A 20,495-nucleotide genomic window follows, 5' to 3' on the forward strand; every position below is an offset into this window, starting at 1 on the left:
CTGGGATTACAAGCGCCTGCCACCACACCTGGCTAATTTTTGTATTTTTAGTAGAGACAGGGTTTCACCATGTTGGCCAGGCTGGTCTTGAACTCTTGACCTCAGGTGATCCACCCGCCTCAGTCTTCCAAAGTGCTGAGATCACAGGCTTGGGCCACTGGACCTTAATTCAACTATGCTGTTAGAAAAGAGCTGGAAACATTTGGAGTAGGGTGTGAATGACTGCCATGGCAGACACATTACACTGCCTAGCTGGGTTCTGTGTCATCCACACCCTGCTGAGAGCTGCATTTGGCCTGGGCTGGTCTGGCTTCCTCACCTTGAGGGGAAAGAGAGACGGGCTCATCCAGAGAAGGGCAGGGGTGTGCAGCCAGGTGAGCCAAGACAGCTGCAGGGCAGGCTGTGGAGCCTGGGGAGGAAGAGGCTCAGGGAGTTCCACTGATGGCTCCAAGGATCCCTGGGGAACCCAGGAGGGAGCTGAGGGTGCTGTGCAGTCCTGGAGGTGGAGTGAGAAGCAAAGGGAGAAGTTCCAAGCTCAACAGAAGAAAAAACTTCTCACAGGTAGACGTTCCCAAACGTAGAACGGGTCCCAGGCAGGTGAAAAGCAGTGGGCACAGGGAGCAGGTGGACCTTGCAGGAATGCAGGGGAGAGGCCTATTTTCTGAGGAGGGCAGCAGGGGGCAGCTGCAAAGTTTGTCTGGTGCTATTTCCCCAGCACTGCTCCTTCTCCCCAGCTCTACTGTCCCTCCCCCACCTCTTCTGTCCCTCTCCCACCTCTACTGTCCCTCCCCAGCTCTCCTGTCCCTCCTCCAGTCCTACTGTCCCTCCCCCAGCTCTACTGTCCCTCCCCCACCTCTTCTGTCCCTCCCCCAGCTCTCCTGTCCCTCCCCAGCTTCTCTGTCCCTCCCCCACCTCTACTGTCCTTCCCCAGCTCTCCTGACCCTCCCCCCGGCTCCACTGTACCTCCCCAGCTCTCCTGACCCTCCCCACCTCAATTATCCCTTCCCTAGCTCTCCTGTTCTTCCCCAGCTCCTCTGTGCCTCCCCCAGCTCTGTGATCTCTCCCAAGTTTTCCTGCATTGTCTCCTTGGGAAAGTGCCTCTCACCATTGGATAATGGCTTCCGTTTTAGGGTGCTTTCCCAGGATTCTCTGTCTGATGCATCCTGGTGCATGCTGTGTTGACTGAGTGTCTTCTGGGTAGTAGGAATGGAGATGAGGGTCCCGCAGTGCATAGCATGGGACCTGTTGTGGTTGGGGAGGCTGGGGCAGGCACCTGCTGGCTGTCCTGGGGACCACCGCTGATTGGTACTTGCTGGAATCAGAGCTGGCACTAGGCAGTTCACAGTCCTGATTCCATGCCATTGGCACAACCTTGCAGGGCAGTGTCTTTTCCTTCATGTTACAGGTGAGGCAGCAGGCCCGGCACCCTGCCCACAACCACATAGCGGGCCCAGGCTTGTCTGACGCCTCAGGCTGTGCTCTCTCCAGCTCACTGCGGTGCCTCTCCCAGGTGAGGGATACTGGGAGTGGGACTTCTGGCAGGAGAGGAATGGGGTGGGGCTCTGGGTGGTGCTGGTTTGGGCTCTCGGAAGGCGCCTGCATGGCGGGAAGCCTCAGCTGTGTGCTGCTGGACCTCAGGCCCATCCAGCTGCCTCCTTCGCTCTTGATTCCACCCAAGGTTCACAGGCCCAGACCCTACCACTGGCCGTGGGCCAAGGTCGAGGACAGAGCAGCCACAGCCTATGGTGGGCCAGGAGGGGGAGGTTGCCTGGGTGAGCGTATCTTTGGCAGGACAGGCAGGACCCCCTCCCCAAACAGGATGCTGGGCAGGGTGAGCCGGGAGCTCAGTGAGGCCTGAGGGTGGGGAGGGCCGGAGGGACTGCAGGCGGATTCGGGAGCAGGTGGACAGGACCTGGGTACTGCCCGATGCAGGAGTAAGGGACAGGGGACAGGGCATGGGGATGCACAGATTTTGGTTCTCACTGCCCTGGAAGGAGCTGCCCACTCTGAGCTGCTGCCTCCTGCCTTCATCTTCCAGCCCTCTGCACCCCCGAACATTCGCTGCAGGGTCTGCTTGGTCCTGGCCAGGACACTTGTGCCAAGACTCAGGCCCATGTCCTGAGCCCTTTCTTATCCGAGCCACCCATGGACCTGTCTGGTGTGGGTGAGGGTGGTGTTTGGGGCTGGGGGTGGGCAGAGATCTGGGTCTGGGCTTTCATGGCTGGAGCCAGGACCTCCCTCACTCATCCCTTTCCTGGGTCCCAGGAGCAAACCCTGTTTGGCTCCTTCTTTCCCCACATTTGACTCTGGCACCACTGTTCACCCGGCTCTGGGGTCAGACTACTGGACTTGAACCCAGGGTTCCTGCTGCTGGCCCCCACACCTGGGCCTTCTGTGGGTGGCATGGGCAAATGAGCCTGCAGTAGGGGCAGCTCTGGAGATGTCAATCCGAGAGAGAAGAGGACACAGGGGACCCGCCATGAGCTGGTGAGCTCACCCAAACTCCCACGGTAGGGAAAAATGTCCCCAGTGATAAGGGCCTGGTTTTCAGAGCCTGATGCCCCAGGCTCTGCAACTTACTCTCTGGGTGGGGATACTGAGCTCGGGGATGTTAGACAAATCAGAAGCTCAGCTGGAGGGGGTGACTGGAAGCCTGTGGACCTCATAGTGTCCCAGTTCATGCCACCGTTGCCACCACTCCACAGTGAACAGGTTGGGTGGTCATGAGGATTGAATGAGGAGCCCAGCACAGCCCCTAGGCTGAGCAAATGCTTAGCAAGGGTCAGCTGGTGTTGTGGAGACTGCGATGCCACAAGCCATGTAGCTCTGGCCTTTCTGCCTCGGGGGGACCCCTCCTCGCTATCCCTCTGCCCCCGCCCCACACTCTGTACCTTGGATTGCTGCCTCTGCTTTGCACTTGGCTTTCAGTTTTCCGCCTCCGCCCACTGCCTGAGGGATCTCCCCAGGGCGGGTCCTGGCCCCGACCACTTTCCCTGGTGTTCTTCTCTGTGGCCACTGACGGTGCAGCGAAGAGGGGCCGCCTCTGCCTCCCAGGCGCTCTCTGAGCAAGCCTCCCCTTTGGTTCCTGCCTCTAGGCCTTTGCTTCTGCTCCCTCTGCCCGTTATGCCCTCTCTGCCCTTGTCAAGGGCACTCTCCAAGCTCCTCTCCTCTCTGCTTTCCAGGAGGGACGGGAGGCCCCACTGTGCTCCCCAGCCCGTGTGCCCCTCGGCCTGGCAGGGCATGGTCATTGTGTTCTCAAGCCTCACAGCCTCTGGACCTCTTGCTCAAGGGCAGGGCTGGGCCCAAATGCCTCTGAGTCTCTGGCTTTGCTTGGCCTAGAGGAGGAGGCAGAGACAACTGCAGAGGTGGGCTGAGTCTGAACCAGCTCCTGGCTTGCCCCATGCTGTGCCCATTTTTCAGAAAAGGAAACTGAGGCCCTGAGTGTTGAAGTGTGGTGTCCAAGGGTACACAGGCAGCATAAGACCAGAAGACCTGGGCCAGGCCCGGCATCACATAGTCCCACTTTTCTTTTTTCTTTTTTTTTAGATGGAGTCTTGCTCTTGTCACCTGGGCTGGAGTGCGATGGCACGATCTCGGCTCACTGCAACCTCTGCCTCCCGGGTTCAAGTGATTCTCCTCTCTCAGCCTCCTGAGTAGCTGGGACTACAGGCATGCACAACCATGCCCAGCTAATTTTTGTATTTTTAGTAGATACGGGGTTTCACCGTGTTGGTCGGGCTGGTCTCAAACTCCTGATCTCAGACGATCCACCCATCTCGGCCTCCCAAAGTGCTGGGATTACAGGCATGAGCCACCAAGCCCAGCCACATGTTCCCACTTTTTGTTGCTATCCAGGAAGTCAGAGAGGTGGCAGCCAGGGAAGGATCACAGAAGGCCTTGAGGCAGGGCTGGGCATGGCCAGGACCCTGGACAGCTCAGAAGAGCCCATCTGCCCGTAGCAGTGCTGAGATGGTAGCTGAGATGTGCTAGGGGCCTCAGCAGGGTTTGAAGGAGTTGGTCTGGCACCAGGTGGGGGGCAGGGGAGCTGGGTGGAGGGAAGAGCGGGTGTCTTAGAGTCTGAAGATGGGCCTGGTTATCTCAACTTTATACCAGCTGGGCAGGTCTCGAAACCTCTTGGAGCCTCGGTTTTTTCATCTATAAAATGGGATTTCTAGTCTCCCTTCACAGGGAGGGCTGCCCCTCACTGAGGTCCCAACCAGGCTGTTGTGAGAAATAAACCAGCTAGAAGCCATCTGGAGAAGTTCTCTCAAACAGCAAAGGGCTCAGAGGCAGCATGTGAGGGGCCAAGAGCCATAGGTACCGTGAGCTCAGGCCACCCACAGGGGAGGCTTGGGAGCGGTGACTGGAGGACCAGGAGTGGCACCAGGAGCAGCCCCCACCTCGGGCGCATATCCTCCTGGCTCCTGCAGACTGCACAGGAGCCCGGCCCTGCCTGGGCTTGGCCTCCATCCAGCTCCTGCCTGGCTTTCTGGGTGATGGCCTGGAGTCACATGGCAGGGAATGCTGCAGAGTGGGGTGGGCGTCTCATGTGGCCAGTGGTCCAATTGGAACTCTAGCTGGGGGCAGGAGGAGGGAGCTCCTGGGGTCTTTCCATAGCTTGTCATTTCATCTATGAGCAAGCTCAGGAGTGAGCCTTCCCATCCCCTTTCTCCTCGAGCTGAGGAAACTGAGGCTCAGAGAAACATGAGAATGTCCCAAGGTCCCAAGCAAGTTAGTAACAGAACTGGGTTTTAGAATCCAGATCCCCAGACCTGGTATCTAGAACTGTGACAGTGTGAGCTGCCACTGCTTGCTGAATGTTTACTGTGCACCTTGCACTCTGCATGTGCACGGCCCTTGAGGTAGGGATTATTGCATCAGCTTTACAGAAGAGACTGAGGTTCAGACTCATGAGCTGTTAAATGGCAAAAGCAGAATTTGGTTAGGGCATGGTTTAAGAGTAGGTATAGTCATTGCAGGCTGTACCTGAGCCTGCTGGAGGTGAGCAGGGCCCAGGGTCCCTGATAAGGTGTGGCTTTTCCACCTTGGGCTCTAGGCCTAGAGGAAGGCCCAGGATGAGGACCATGCCAGATAGCTGGACTGAAATTGACCCTGCCCTGGGCTGTGTCAGGATCCACACAGGCCTGGCTGGCAGGTAGAGACCTTGTTGGGGTCTAATAGGGCCGAGGTGGGGATATGAAACTAGGGCTCCATCCTTCAAGGCCCAGCTTGCGTCACCTCCTCTTGGGAGCCTCTCCCAAACCCCAGCCCATGATGACTTTCATGTCCTCTGAACTCCTCTGCCCTTCTCTGCCAGAGTGATTCCTGGGGCCTAAAACAGTGCATGTGGATATTTGCTGATTAATAACATTTCTGGCATGCTGGCTGCGAGCCAGTCACCATGAAGGACCCGAGGAAGGCATGAAAGCTTAGGTCACTCTGTCAGCGAAGCCACCCAGGCCTCCAGCTCATCCCAGCCCTTGCCCTGCAGGGACCCCACACACCCCACACCCCTCCTTGAATGCCCCACACTCACCATCCTTCGTGACATCCTGATGATCGCGGGAAAGGAGGAGACAAAAAGTCCCCATAAATAAAGTAGACTCCCCCAACCCCCACCCAGAATCTTATCATCAGGGTTGAAATTTTGCTGTATTTACTTCCTGACTTCTTTCTACTCTTTCCCTCTATTTTTTCATTTTTCAAAACACAGATTCGGGCACACTCTGGTGTAACCTGCTTCGCTCGTTCGCGGGATGGGTGGTGAGCATGGAGCCCATTTTCCCATGTGGCATTTCAGCAACAGGACTTGGCTATTTGAAACTCCCCAGACATAGCAGGATTTAAAAAAACGGATCCCCTCTGGCTGGGCATTTAGGTTGCTTTCACTTCTGGGCTGCTATAAACAGCCTGCAGTTACTGCCTCAGGACGCCTTTCTGGAAGGTGAGTTTCTTGGCCAGGGGATATCGCACATGCACTTTGGAGCCTCTGAGCCTTTCCACAGGCTGGTCCCTCTGCCCGGCTGCCCCTCTCCCATTTATCCCTAGATTCTTCTGCAGCGCACACACTGCCTCCTCTGAAGTGTCCTGGCTGCATGTGCTGCTCTCCTTGCCCTGGGCTGCCCTCTTCTCCCCGGTGTCATGAGTACCTGCTGACCTTCTTCTTCTCCCAGGACAGAGTGCCTTCCTTCTCTTCCTTCTCTGCCTTGGCCTCCAGCACGTAGTAGGCGCCTAGGAAATGTTTTCCAGCAGAACGAGCCATCTCCTGGCTGGTTTAGCAGTGTGGGATTGTGTGGTGTTTCTATTAGTCTCCATGAACAAGTGCCACTGTGTTATTAAATTTTTCCAAAAGCAGAATGTGTGCTGTGTTTGCCAGAATGGTTGCTCTTTTAGGAGTGGGTCTATCCTGCCCATCCCACACTCCTCATTCCCTCATCTTTTAGGGACCATTCCCTGGGCACCTACAGAGTGCCAGGCCCTGTGGGATGCAGCACTAGGCGCTGGGGAGGCTGACCTCTGGGATGCAGCCTGGCCCAGGGGAGGCATGAGGGCTACATGAGACAGTGTGGGTCAAGCTGAGAGCTCTGTGCCTGGGACTGGGTGGTGCAGGTAGCACCAGGTCCCTCTGGTGGAGAGCTCATGCTTGGCTTCAAAGCAAGTGCCGAGTGCCAGGAATATGGTAGATGCTCAATAAATGTGTACCCTGGGAAGGTAAGAGATGATGCTCTGGGACTTGAGGGTAGTTCTGGTAGGACTGGAGGTGGTGAGGAAGCTGGCCTTGGAGGACAAGTGTCACAGGAACCTCTGCTCTCGACCCAGGGACCAGGAAGGCACATTTGTCACTGTCCTTTGTGATCTCCAGAGGCCACAGCCAAGCTGTGGCTTTGTCCCGGGCAGGCGGCAGGTGGGGTCTGCTGAGACACTGAGTCCAAGCCGCCTTCCCAGGCAGGCATGACAGTTTTCTCCTTCACCTCCCTCGAAGTCACGGTGCTCAGGAAGCCTGTAGCCTAGGAGGAGAAAGAGGCTCCCGGGTTGAGTTTGGGATTCCCTGAGAGAGAATTGGGGTCTAAAGACAAGGAAGCAGGAGGGGGTGACTGCCTCAGGACTCCTCGGCCAGCCCTTGCCCCCCATCTCTGGCCTGAGGGCCCCAGGCCTCCATCCTCTCCCTCCATAGCCCAGCCTCTCCCCCTCTACCTCTGTCTTTAGAGGTGCCAGAACAAGCTGTAAAAAGATAAACGTGACCAAGTCACAGCCCTGCTCAAAAACCCTCTATGGCTCCCACTGCCCCTGATAAAGTCTATCCAAGGCTCTTCCCGATCTGGCTTCTGTTCCCTCACTCCCAGCCTTGCCACCTCATCTTCCCTCCTCTTGCTTTTCCTTTGTCTCTAGCCCCAATGAACTCACATGCCAAGGCCTTTGCATGCCGCATTCCCTCGGCCTGGATGTCTTTTCCAGGCCTTCTCTCCTGGCATACACTCATTCAACTGGGCTGTCCCCACCTCCAGGAAGCCACACCAGATAGCAGTCCTCAGGGGCAGAATAGGCCTGAGGGGCCCGCAGAGGGTGTCCTTGGGGATGGTGTGATGTGTGTGTTGGTGAAGGGAGACCCTACAAGCATTTGTTGAGGGGCTTTGGGCCTCTGAGGAGCCACAGCCCCTTTTCATCTTCCTCTCAGTCTGGGAGGCCCAGGCCAGAGTGATCTGCACCCTAACTATACAAGGCCCTGGAACCCCCGTCCCACCCGCGGCAAGGGGCTGGAAGCCACAGGGCCTTAAACTCCCCAGGGTGACCCCTGACACTGAAGGCGATGGTCTCTGCTCTTCCCAGCAAGGCAGGGCCTCTTTACACTGGGTGTCGTGCCGTCTGAGTTCCTGACTTGTTTACCCGTCCCGTTGGGGCTCCGGCCGCTGCAGGCTACCTGCTGTGCCCGGGATTGGGGACCTGGGACTCCCGAGTGGAAGAGATGGTGGCCCAGGAGGAGGACCCCGACCTATTCAGACTGGGAGCTGGGGTCAGAGTATCTCCGTCTCCGGTGGGGGACCTTCCAGACCCCGGGCGGGAGGGGCCCACAGCAGGGTGCCCCGGCGGCCCCAGGAGGGGGTCCGGGCCTCGGGCGAAGGCTGCGGCGCCCCGGAAGGAGCCGCGCACGCCCCTGCACGCGGTGCCCGCTGCGGAGGCCACGGATCCGGAGGTGAGAGCGCCCCCGCCCCGCTCCCTGCCCAGCCCGCGCGCGGCCCGGTCCGGGGCTGGGGGCGGGCGCCAAGAGGGGCGCCGGGCGCAGTGGGGCGGCCCCCTCCCTTTTCCGCAGCGCGGGCCCCGCTCCTCCTCCCGCGTCCAGGCCCGCGGCCGCGCTCCCTGTCCCTCCGCAGCGGGATGCGGACTCCGAGCCCGGGCGGGGGCCGAGGGCCGAGGCCTGGCGGGCCTGGCGGGGGCCCCGGCGGGTGGCGGCGCAGGGGCCGGGACCGAGGCCGCGAGCGCGCCCCTCCCGGCGGCCGGGCGCGGGGAGGCGGGGAGGGCGGGCGTGGGGAGGCGGGCGGCGGCGGGCGGGGGGAGCCAAGGAGGCTCGGAGCCTCGCGGCGCGCGGGCGGGCGGCGGAGGGGGCGCGGGGAGCCCCCCGCCCCCCGAAGGAGGAGTCTGGCTCCCACTTGCAGCCTCGGACGCGCGGCGAGGCGGCCGCCGCCGGAGGAGCCCCCGCCCCTGCGCGCCTCCCTCCCGGGAGCCCCTGCCTCCCTCGGTGCGCGCTGCTGCTCGCAGCCGCCGCGGCCGCCGAAGAGGAGCCCGGGGCCAGGTAGGACCGGAGGCGGGCGGGGCGCGGCGGGCGCGGGCGGGAGGCCGGGCGCGGGGCGCGGCCGGGACCCTCTCCAGGCGCTGGGCGACGCCCGCGGCGCTGCGCAGGGGCGCCCGCAAAGTTACTTTGGCCGCCTTTGCCGGGTGCGGGAAGCGGGCTGGGCACCCCAGCTGCCCCGCCTGCCTAGCGGGCGCCGGCGGGAGGGGGCTCCGCCAGGGCGCGGGACTCCGGCTGGGGCCGCGGGGTCAGCGAAACTTTTCCCTTGCTCGCCAGTCGCTGCTGCTGCTGGCGGAGTAGCTGGTGGAAGCAGCGGGCTGGTGGAGTGCCAGTGATGATGATAGTGGTAACAATAGCAGCCCCCGCTTGTAGAGAGCCTACTGTGTGCGCTGCCAAGCCCCTGCTGGCACTTGGAGGGGAAGAGATAGGGAACGAACGCTGGCCGAGTGGCCACTTTTGCTAGGTATTGCTGGAAACTTCATCCATTTCCTTCCATCCATTCATCCCTCCCTCCCATCCATCCATCCATCCATCCATCCATCCATCCATCCACTCACTCAACACATATTTATTCCTGTCTGCTATGTGCTCGGCCAGGGGATTCAGTGGCTACCTAGACAGGTCCCAGCCCTCAAAGGGAATGTTGATCATGGAATGCCCAAACTAAGGAGCAGTTCTGTCTCCTGTGTGTTTGTTCTGGGACATGTTATGGGAGCGTGAATTCATGCCGTCTCCCTTCACCCTGGCAGGGCCAGAGGCGTGTCATTCAGAGCACTGATGTGCCCAGGAGTCTGGCAGGCCCCGGCCTGGCCCTCGGAACTCACTCTGCTCCTTTCCCTCCCACCTCTCCGGGCTCAAGCTGGGTGGCCCAGTTGGTGTCAGGAGGCTCCACTCCGGAACTGGCCCCCACCCCTGTCCAGCTGACCTCTCTGGGATGTCTCTTCCCCAGTGCTGGGCTGGCCTGGCTCCCAGCTCCCCTCCCAGAGTTTCTTTGCCTTCCCCCTCCCCATTTCCCCTGCTCTATTGAATGGCCCAGAGGAGAGCTTGTTAAGTGGCAAACAATTATGAAATTAAACTGGGGGAACAAAAGTGGGCTGGCTGTTGAATGGCGGAGCTGGCTCACAGGAGTTGAATGGCAGTGGGAGACTTGTTAGCAGGGATCTGCGGCGCTGGGGGGCGGGGGCGGGTCAGGGATACAGGCACTGTCAATAATCTGACCGGACTTTGCAAAAAAAAAAAAAAAAAATTAAACCAACTTGGTGAGAAACCTGGCACAGGGCGATGTTGGAGAGGCCACCAGCTGACTGCCACGTCCAGTCGGAAGCCAGATATTGGTGTACAGGAGCCAGGGCTCTAAGAGACTACTTGGGGAGGGTGCTGACGGATTCGGCCGGGCTGAGGCAGGGGAGAACCTCAATGCGTTTGAGCTTGTGGTGCTAGGGAGGCATTCTGGAGCCAGGCGCAGTCTGCAGGGGCCCTCTGTGTGGGAACCACGCATGATAAACTGCGCTTCACCGTGCTGGGCTCCTTGCAAATTGGCTTTCTGAGTGGCAGCCCCACAACACTTGTAAAATCTTTTTCTGGAGATGGATTTCGGTGGAATGGTTCCATCGATTCTGGTGCTTGCTCACTGGAGGTACATTAATTGGGCGATGGCTAGTCAAAAGGCGATAATCCAGTCACGGAGGCATAATCGTGTGTTCGGAAGTGTTTCAGTGTGGGACTGCCTTCCTATTTATTTCTCGGCCCCAGGAATTTCGGAAGACCTGGATTGAATGAGGTCCCTGTACTGGTGATGTGGATGGGTTCAGAGAGTCACCTACATGGCCGAGGAGGTACCTCTGATGTAACCACCCCGTGGTACGCTTAGAATCACTCACATCCACCCTGGCTGATGCCCCATGGGCTGTGCCTGTGGACAGATAGGACAGGTTTAGATCTAGGCGAACAATAAGAATTTTAGGGTGTTTTACTTGAGCCCCAACTGTCAGGAATACACAGACTGATGTAGGGAATCATCGTTCTTGAAAAGCCTGCTTTTAATAAATTCCCAGCTCACCCATGAGACTCTTAAATCTTCATCCAATGAATGTGGCTTAAGTTCATTTGTTCTTCTTTGAACTTGCTACCTTCCCAACTAGGCAGTACCGGCCTTGGTATGCTCACTTTATATAGGACGCATCTCTCTCTGCTTGTTTGAGGAATGACGGTGGTCGTTGGGATTCCCTGAAGGGCAGCATTAAGGAGAAAAATCAGCATTCTGGGTGCAGGTCTGGACTTCTGGAAAAAAAGAAAACCCTCCCCAAAGTGCAATCATCTTTTAGTCTATCAAAATGACTTCATTTTCCCAATTTCAGGCCTGTGAACTGATCATGAATACCGGGGCAGAGGAAATTAATCAGCCAGGCAAAGACTTTTAACAAGTAAATATTATGCACAGAAAAACATGCAATTAGTGGAGGTTAGTTAATGCCTTTCAAGTTGCATCAGGCTGCAGTTAAGGGTGGAATTTCTGCGTTATCCCTGGATTGTCTGTCAAAGTCTTTAATGTGACAATGTGACATGTCTCTCCCATCGCCCCTCCCTCACCGGGAACAAAAAAGGGTCTTTTCACGAATTCCCCCTTTCCATTCTTCTTCTCCCTGAGATCTTTCCGTTCAGCAATAAGTACCTTTGTCTGCCTGCCCCTCTGGAGCAAGGGTCCTGGGGCAAAGGGCTCCCCAGGTGCAGAGGCCTGGGAATAGCTTCTCAGGCTCCCTCCGTACCCACAGATCAAAGTCGATGGCACCACCGATAAGAGGTAGGGGCCTTCCTTCTGGCCTGGGCGCCTCACCCTCTAGGACCAGAAGTGTCCAACACTTGGGGGTGGCAGGGAGAAGAGGGGATGAAGGCACTGTTTCCCACAGCAAGAACCGTTTAGTGTAGCCTGGGGCACTCCGAAAGCCATTCCCTGCAGCCCTCGTTCTTGCTGTGTGGATGTCCCCATGTAATGAGACCATCAGTGAGCATCCCTTCCAGACTGCCACTGAAGTTGTCTGACTTGAGTTTGAAGAGGTGACTAAAATGTCAAAAGCAAAAAAAAAAAAAAAAAAAAAAAAAAAGGAAAGAAACAAAAAACCCAACAGGAAAAAAATAAGAGACCCCTTTTTGGGGGCGGTATTGGAGGAAAGGTATAAATTGCTTCCCAGTTAATTTGATTCACCATGGTTCTCCCTGGTGACCTGACAGGTCTGCTGCCAACACAAATCTTTTACTTTATTTTGACTTTTTTCCCCCTAATGAGACAAGACTTAGTTATACTTTATTTCCACTTAAAATATCTGTGACCAATGAGGGCAGCCCAATTTCATAAAAAAATCATAACAAATTGAGATTATAGGTATTAATTTTGAAATCAAATTGTGATTTGAGGTGTTCCGTGGCCTTTTCAGGCCTTTTCGTGAATTACTCTGTGGGGGATTTTCTTGGACCTGAACTTGGCCAGCTTAATGTCAGAACCAGGTCATCATCATAAATAGAAGCAGCTGCGGGAAAAAATAAATAAATAAAATTCTCCCTTCTGGTTGACTCTGCTCTGCATCCAGTTCAAAGCCAGGGATGAGTAGGCTCCTCTTTCCACCACCTCAGTCTACACCTGAAAGTTTGTTTCTATAAAATGTGACTTGTCTGTTGCCCACCTTCGCATTCCCGTCTCCTCCTTCCAAGAAGGATGTGAGGCTCAGCGTTGATGCACACGAAGAGACTTTTGGCATCGCCCAGGCTAATTTCATCACTTCAAGGAGAAAATGATGCCTGCTTCCAATTTCTAACACTCTCATCGTTTCCCCTTCATTTCATTCTTTTGCATTTTCCGGACAGTGCTGCAGTCTGCAAGCCTGCAAAATATATTGCACTGGCTACCTGGGAAATGTAATCCCTTCCTGCAACCTGCCTTTCCCTTCTTCCTGACAAAGCGCTTTTTAGTGTTTCAGTGTTCACAGAAGAGGCAAAGGTTCTCTCCCCCAACCCTTATTCTGCCCTGGGTTCCCTGCACAGTGCAGTGGTTGGGGGCTGGTGAGAATGGAGTTTTGCATTTGTAAGTTTGTCATTCAGGCACATTAGTTAATTGATCATACTTGGGAGGTTTCATCCTTAATTGCAAATTCCCACACCATCACAAAACATACACTTGAACTGATCATAAAAATGGCAAAACCCCAATATCAGACTTAAGTGTAGAATTGCCATAGTGCTGATTTGATTATGCTTCAGTGACATCTGTTTAATAGATTTCCACAAGAACTGTAAATCCACATTTACTTCCTTTGCAAATTGTATTTGAATGCTGAGCAACCACAGCCCTCTAGCCTCTTCCCCTCCCTAGCCATGTATGTGCTAAACCCCCATTCCTGTTGAGTGTGACTTGATATATAAGTGGGAAGGGGACACAATGCTGAGTTTTACACATTTACCTCCTATTTCCTTTTGTGTGTGGATATGTCTGTGTGCATGTTTGAAACAGATCTGAACAGCTTCCCATTTCAACTCCATAGATACGTGACTCTCCAAGTGCTTTATTTTGAAAACCAGGACGTAGCACTTTGCAGAAGAAAAATCAGTCCACTTGCTATTATTTATGTGATCGCTGATCTGCTAGATGGATATAGAAAGCACCAAGAATTATAATAATTTATGGAGTGGAGCACTGGTTTACAAACATATTTCTCTGCCCGAGCTTTGTGTGTTTCTTTGCGTCTCGGGGCTCGTTCTGTGCAATGGGAACGGAGAATATTCAGAGTTTGAAGACAAGCCCGGCGAGCCGACTGCATTCATAGCTAAAATTAAAGGAATAAGTGAGCAGCTATTTGTGGCAGACAGGACATGATCCAGTAAGTAGCACTCTTCATATTCCGAAATAAAAGTACATAATTGGAAAATGAAGCGGCAGAGACTGCTGGGGGGTGGCGGTGGTGAGGAATTAGAAAGTGTAATTTAAAATCATGTAGTCATAATTCAAAATGGGCCCAGCTAAAAGGTTTTTAAGTGGTAAATGCTTTAAAGTCACTGTGGTTGATCCTTTTGCAAGGAATAGGGGCTAATTTTCACTTTATTTGTGGATTCCTTCATCTACTGAACTCATCAGCTTATTCAGCTTAGCTGATAATACCAGCTGCTGGCCAGTGTTTCTTTTCCTTGGGATCCCACACTTGATTGGGAAGGAGATCAAACACAAAGGTCTGTCATTTTAGGACATGGTGGGACGAGGTCTGATTTTTTTTCTCCCATTGGGGTATTTGCTTCTTTTCCTTTGAGTCCCTCTGCTTTTTTTTTTTTTTTTCTTTTCCTTTTATGGCATTTTCTACTATGGGCTCATCAATTGCATATTTTCAAGCAGAGGCAAAACAAGGAAAGAAAATATGATTTAAAAGTGATTTTTGAGCTTGTGTGGGAATTGTCGCTTGTAAAACAATTCTCCCCAGACCCCCACACCTTGGTACTTTTCTGTTAAATATTATCTCCTGCATTTTGCTTGCAGGGACCACTTAGGAAGGGTTAGTGTGGTTTCTCTGTGACATTTCGCCACATTGCAACAAAAGCCCTAGTAAGCACTGCCTTTGCTGAGCCAAGCTGGCTTTTTCTCTGCGTCACCCTGAGCCACCGGCCTGAAGACAGGCAGCTGCACTTTTGGCTGTCCCATTAGAGAGGCTGGGGCTATTCAGTCGCTGCTACTCTCAGTTAAAGGCCCCAGGAGGAGACGGAGCCAAGGTGCGTCTAGGATCCTGGTGAAAGCTTTCCAAGGTGGGGTTCCTCAGAACGCCGCAGCGGGGATGGCTGTTGGGGGAGATGTTTCTCTGGAAGCTTCTCATGCTTAATAAGACAGTCGTTTCTGTGTGCTCATTGACTGTCATCCGAGTTTTGGACCCAGGACAGTACCATATTATGCTAGCCCCCCAGTGATTGTTAAAGAGCTGCCGATGAATGGAAGAGAAACACAGGTGCGTTCTGGGGATGGCTGCCTTACCAGCCTGGCACTGGCTTTGATCAGATTGACCTTTCCCTTCCAAATGAGAGCACTTTCGAGAGCCGGAGAGGATGCTGGTAATAGTGGCACAGGGACAGCAGATGTGAACTGGGGCAGTCCTGGGCCTGCGCTGACTTTGAGAGGCCTGTGTTGGCTGGAAGTGATGCTTCAAGTCACACGGTGAAGCAAAATGTATCTTTGGTCTGCAGGGCAGCAGCTCCTCTGGTAGTGCAATGCTCCAAGATCTTCCTCACACATCTTCGGACAGAGAGGGGCCACCAGAATGATCCAAGCATCTCTTTTGCAAAAATTCATCTGCTGCTGAGATGCTCTGTGTGAGCCAAGGCCTCTCTTTCTCTCCTTCCTGGGCCTTCAGCACACACTGGCTGGCCTCGCTGTTTGGTGGGGGCCTTCTTAGGGGCCCACAGACCCCCTCCACTGCAACTCCTCAAAATAGAGTTCTGAGGAGGTCTGTTGTCTGCCTGGCTGGTTCGCCGGGTCTGAGCCCTTGGAGGGCTAGTTTCGTGTCTGGGTCCTTTGGCTCCCAGAACAGGATCTGGCCCAGAGCAAGAGCAGCAGTGGGTGCGTTGGGGCTGACCAGTGCCCTGCAGTGTCCAGATGGGGGTGGTGGTGAAGAATTTGCCTAGAAAAATGAGTCAAGAGTGGGTTGTAGTGGACGTGTCCAGCCACAACTCCCTGGGAAGTCAAAGCCTCAGAGTCTTACTCGGTGGGGCGAGAAGGAAGGGGCCAGGCACCATGGGCTTTCAGGCAGGAGAGGAGGGGTTGCTTGAAAATCCCTTCTGCATTCTTGAAATTTCCCTGGGGAGCTTCTGAGTTCATCAGAACTTTCTAACTAGAGGGGAAGAGACATGGAGTGAGCACCTCCTGTGTGCTAGGCCCTGGCAGGGGCTTTTGAATCTCCTGTGTCCTTCAGTGCTCCAGCAGCCCAGGAAGGAAGGATTGAGAATCCACATGTTTGTAGGTGAAAAACTAAGATTAAGGGGGGCAAAGCTGCTTTTGAGTCCTGCTGTCAGACTCAAAGGCCTGTGTAGTTTCTCTCATTCATTCATTCACATATCATTTTATTCTTTGGCGTTTCATTCAGTTCAGATAAAAAGCCGACTGTGTGTTGGGAGTTTTGTTACAGGAAGCCTTGGGGGCTGTGGGTGGAGGCTCCTCACCCAGCCAGGGGAGGTCAGGGAAGGTGTTTCTGAGGCTCTGAGCCTTTCTGAGACTGAGTGGGCTTGTGTCAGGAAACGAGGGTGAACGCAGGGGTGGGGTTGGGTGCAGGGCCTTCTGGACAGAGGGAATAGCATTCGTGGAGGCTTCAAGACAGGACCCCTTCTGTGCCAGGGAAAGCCTGCATGACTGAGCCGGGCCTGAGAAGCGGGAGTGGGGCTGGGGCCAGGTGCAGCCTCCTGAGCTGACCTGAGGTGCTGAGCTTCACCTGAGGGCGGCAGCTGCTCTAGAGGGTGCTGGGTGTGCCAGAGGGAATGGCACGGGCAGAGGTGAGTTCTAGGACATTCCTTCGGGAGGCCGGTGTGGTGTGACCATGGTGATGGGGGGTCAAGACCGCCAGGAGACCAGACAAGTTTGGGGGTGGGGGGTGGTCAGAGAGAGGCACAGAGAGGTGGGGCCTGGAGTCGAACCTCTTTCCTAGACACCAGCTTTCCATACAGTTGGCGTCAAATGGGACCTGCTCCTTGGTGTCTTGGCTGACACCCAGGTTCTCCTTGGAGCACCCTGGCCTCACTGGACTCACAGTACCCAAGGAACAACAAATAAATGTCTCTGAGAGGAAAACGGAAGGAGAAACCATCTGATAAGAGAATCAGACTTTGGAAAAGCAAGCCCTTAGAACCAGAGGGAATTTTTCAAGGAGTGCTGGGCTGGGGGGACCTGGAGTCTCCCACTCTGGGTTCACTGGGCCTTTATGGGCAGGTACAAGGCTCGTTCCAGCCCCTCTGTAACCCCTCAAGGGGACCACTGAAGAAGTGGAAACAGAGAAGTTGAGTGACTTTCCCAGTGTCCCACCGCTCAGCAGCCTGAGATGGAATTTAATGGGAACCCCGCTTTCTCTGACTTCAGAGTCCAGGCTGTCCTCCGCGGCAGAAGCATGCCAGTGACCCATGACAACGAAAGAGTGAGGCCACTTATCCAGGCCACTCAGGCCTCAGGGACTTAGCACTTCCCCTCCCTCTGCCCAGGTTCTCATTCCCCAGGTCGGGGTGTCATTGGTGTGTGAGGTGATGCCGCTTCAGATAGACATTTTTTTTTTTTTTTTTTTTTTTGAGATGGAGTCCCACTCTGTTACCCAGGCTGGAGTGCAGTAGCACAATCTCGGCTCAACGCAACCTCCACCTCCCCGGTTCAAGTGATTCTTCTACCTCACCCTCCCGAGTAGCTGGGATTACAGGCGCCCACCACCACGCCCAGCTGTTTGTATTTTTAGTAGAGACAGGGTTTCTCCATGTTGGTCAGGCTGGTCTCGAACTCCCGACCTCAGGTGATCCTCCCGCCTCGGCGTCCCAAAGTGCTGGGATTACAGGTGTGAGCCACCATGCCCAGCCCAGATAGACCTTTCTTGATCACCCAATTTAGTCACACCATCGCCCTGTTCTGTCTTTTTCCAGGTACTGATTATTAGCTGAAAGTGTCTTTTCTGTTTAATTCTTTGTTTCCCTTATTGTCCAGCCCCCCACCCCGTCCCATGTTCCTCAAGGGCAGGAGCCTCTTTGTTTTTCCATTGCCCTTTCTGGCACCTGGAACAGGGAGAGCATGTAGGGCCGTGGCTAATGGTTGTTGAATAAGTCATGCGTTCATTCATTCATTCCATCCATCCATCCTCCCCCGTAGTTCCATTTTGGGGAGGCATCTGCAGCCCCATCAGGATGCATGACTTGCTTAAGGTCACTCCGCTGGACCGAGAGCCAGGCTGGGAGCCCAGGCGGTCTCCCTGCGGCGGGTCCCGGGGCACCACTGCATCGCTCGCGTGCTGTGCTGTTTTGCGGACCGGGTGTAAACGCTTCCTAGCTCAAAGCTGTTTGTTTGGGAGATGCTGCGCCTCCTCCGTGGATCGGCTGCACGGCGGAGAATGCTCGCCTCCTCGCACGGTGGCTAACGTGCTGCTGCGGCTCCATAAATATTAAATGGGCATTAAAAGAAGCCGTTGCGTTTCCAGTTTCCCGGATTTCTCTGAGCAGGGCCCGTTGCGAACCCCCTTTATGTGAAATGCAGCATTTCAGCGCGGAGCGCCTCCGGGAGCCTTGCCGCCTGCCTTTCCCGGCTGAGTCCCTTTGGTGCAGAGCGGTTCTCCCTCGACTGCAGGCTGTCTGCATGCTAGCGCCTGCTCCTCTGGGGCAAAGACGGGTGGGGGCCCCTGGAACCCCTTTTCACAAGGGCTGTGCCAGCCTGGCAGCCTCCTTGCTGGATATGCAAGGTGGGTAAGATGCAGAGGGGGCAGTGACTCTTCGGTCTTCAGCTAAGCTCTCCTGACACCCACCCTCTGCCAAGCCTCTGCTGGGCACCAGGCAAAGTCTCCAGACATTCTGTATGTCCTTCTGTCCCCTCATTGTCTCTGCATCCATGCCTCCATCCATCCGTTTCTCCCTCCCTTCCTCCATCCATCCACTAATACTACTGATGAAGTATTTGTGATAGGCCGTGGGGTGATCATGTTATAACAATAATATTAGCTAACATTTATTGACCACTTACTGTGTGCTAGGCTCTGTGATCAGCGGCTTACATGTGTCATCTCATTGAATATTCATGACTCTACAAGGTAGGGACTGTTTTTCTTTCCATTTTGTAGAAGAGGAAACAGAGCTTCTGGAGGTTCAGCCGCTTGCTCAGGGTCACAGAGCTGCTGGGGGCCGGAGCTGACACATGGGGTGCACAAGGGGGGAGCCCGACCCTGCCCTCAGGGGACATCCGGGCTCTTCCTGGGACCCTGAAATGAAGGCCCCAGATCCAGGCCTCTCCGAGGAGACTCAGGCATTGCTGAGAGGAAGGGTGTCAGCTTCAGCCAGCGGGAGAGGAGGGCAGAGCCGGAAGCCAGGCAGCTAGGTCTGGGGGCCCAGCCCTGCCACCTACTCTCTGTGCAATGAGACGTCACTTCTGTGGGATGTACCCTTCATCATTTGTCAAACGTGAGACATGGGCATCAATATCTGTCTCTTAGTGGTGAGCATTACAGAGGAAGACTCTCAAAAAGTGTTGGACTTGTGTGGCTCTGAACAAGAGCATGGCCCCTGTGAGCTGTAGGCCTCCAGGTGCAAGAGGCCACCGGGGGCCGGCCTGTGTGGCTCAAGTAGAGGCCAGACCAGTCGTAGGGCCAGACCATGCAGGGTCTTATGGTCAAGGGATTTTATCAGAGAAGCCACTGCAAGGATTTCAAGTAGAGATGTGATGTGGTCAGCTTGCATTTGAGAAATATTTGAGTTCTCCAGGGCCCGTCTGGCACCCCTTGCTCCTGGAACTGGCCCCTTGGTTCGCACTTGACACCCTCGTACCAAGGGTGTCCAGTACTCAGGCAGCACCTGCTGACAGCAGCTCCTCAATATGTAAGGATCAAATTGAGCAGAATAGTGACTGTGACCATCACAGCTGAGGTGAGCCGGCGCCTGGGACCCACCAGGCATTGTACTCAGGATTCCTGCTTACTTCTTCATTTAACCTGCACAACCCCCAGGAGGTGGCATTGCTACTATCAAATCTTTTCTTTCTTTTTTTTGAGATAGAGTCTCAAGGCTGGAGTGCAGTGGCGCTGTCTCGGCTCACTGCAACCTCCGCCTTCTGGGTTCAAGCAATTCTCCTGCCTCACCCTCTCAAGTAGCTGGGATTACAGGTGTGCACCACAGTGCCCGGCTAATTTTTGTATTTTTAGTGGAGAGGGGGTTTCACTATGTTGGCCAGGCTGGTCTCAAACTCTTGACCTCACGTGATACGCCCGCCTCAGCCTCCCGAAGTGCTGGGATTACGGGTGTGAGCCACTGCACCGGGCCTCAAATCCATCTTCTAGAAGAGGAAGCTGGAGGCTCAGAGAAGTTAGGAAGTTGGCTTAAGGTCGCACAGCAAGTCAGCCATGCTGGGGCTTGACCCCCGTCCAGATCTGGGCGGGCCTGGCTCAGAGTATGCAGCGTCCTGGAACTTGGCATCTGGTGCCTGAGGCCTTCTGGGTGCCGGGCAGCAGTTACAGACAAGAGGGGTGCAGGCCCCTGCTCCCCCACCTACAGTTCTGTTGCGTAGCACCTGCAGGGAGAGCCAATTCACTTTGAAACAACCCACAGGACAAAACAATGGCGCAAGTGTGTCCCCAGGAAAAGGGAGATTTTTTTCCCCCTTGTCTCTGCAGGTGGAGAAGAGGGATATGTTTTGGGAATCAGGAAGTGTCTTTAGAGGTCTGTGGGAGAAGGAGGATATTGCTATTTATTTCACCTTCTAGGGAGATGATCAAGATTTAAAAAAATTAAGAACCCATTTCTCCTTTGCACATAATTAAAATGTTCTCCAGTCTCTAATTTTTGTCTTTTTCCTAATCTAATTTGTTTTCTGACTGTGTCGATTCTTCTTCCAAGCGCAAAGCAAAGGGGATTTTTCTTCATTTAATGTGATTGCGATATGACTGTCCAGGAATAGTTTAAATGATGTTATTTTCTCCTTGGTTAAATACAGCGCAAAAGGAATCGTCGGAGGGTCTTAATGACC

The 20,495-nt window shown here is 54.7% G+C and overlaps 1 protein-coding gene and 1 long non-coding RNA gene across 4 annotated transcripts in view; both read left to right on the forward strand.

The window, feature by feature from the left end:
• The first annotated feature begins 1,405 nt into the window (after positions 1-1,405).
• LOC134809676 (uncharacterized) lies at positions 1,406-6,347 on the forward strand. Its single transcript, XR_010155988.1, has 3 exons — positions 1,406-1,510; positions 5,714-5,944; positions 6,049-6,347. It is a non-coding gene; the product is annotated as an uncharacterized LOC134809676 (long non-coding RNA).
• Positions 6,348-8,136: 1,789 nt separating this feature from the next.
• MPPED1 (metallophosphoesterase domain containing 1) overlaps positions 8,137-20,495 on the forward strand; it is a 96,267-nt gene continuing 83,908 nt past the window's right edge. The window contains exon 1 of one of the 3 annotated variants that reach the window (XM_054675992.1): positions 8,137-8,191. The gene's annotated coding sequence lies outside the window, so the exon portion shown is untranslated. Of the gene's footprint in view, positions 8,192-8,597; positions 8,789-11,906; positions 13,654-20,495 lie in introns of those variants that run through there. The other 2 variants (XM_054675993.2, XM_054675994.2) reach the window with 2 other exon arrangements.

Source organism: Pan troglodytes, chromosome 23, assembly GCF_028858775.2.
Source record: "Pan troglodytes isolate AG18354 chromosome 23, NHGRI_mPanTro3-v2.0_pri, whole genome shotgun sequence".
In the NCBI taxonomy this organism is placed as follows: Eukaryota; Metazoa; Chordata; class Mammalia; order Primates; family Hominidae; genus Pan; species Pan troglodytes.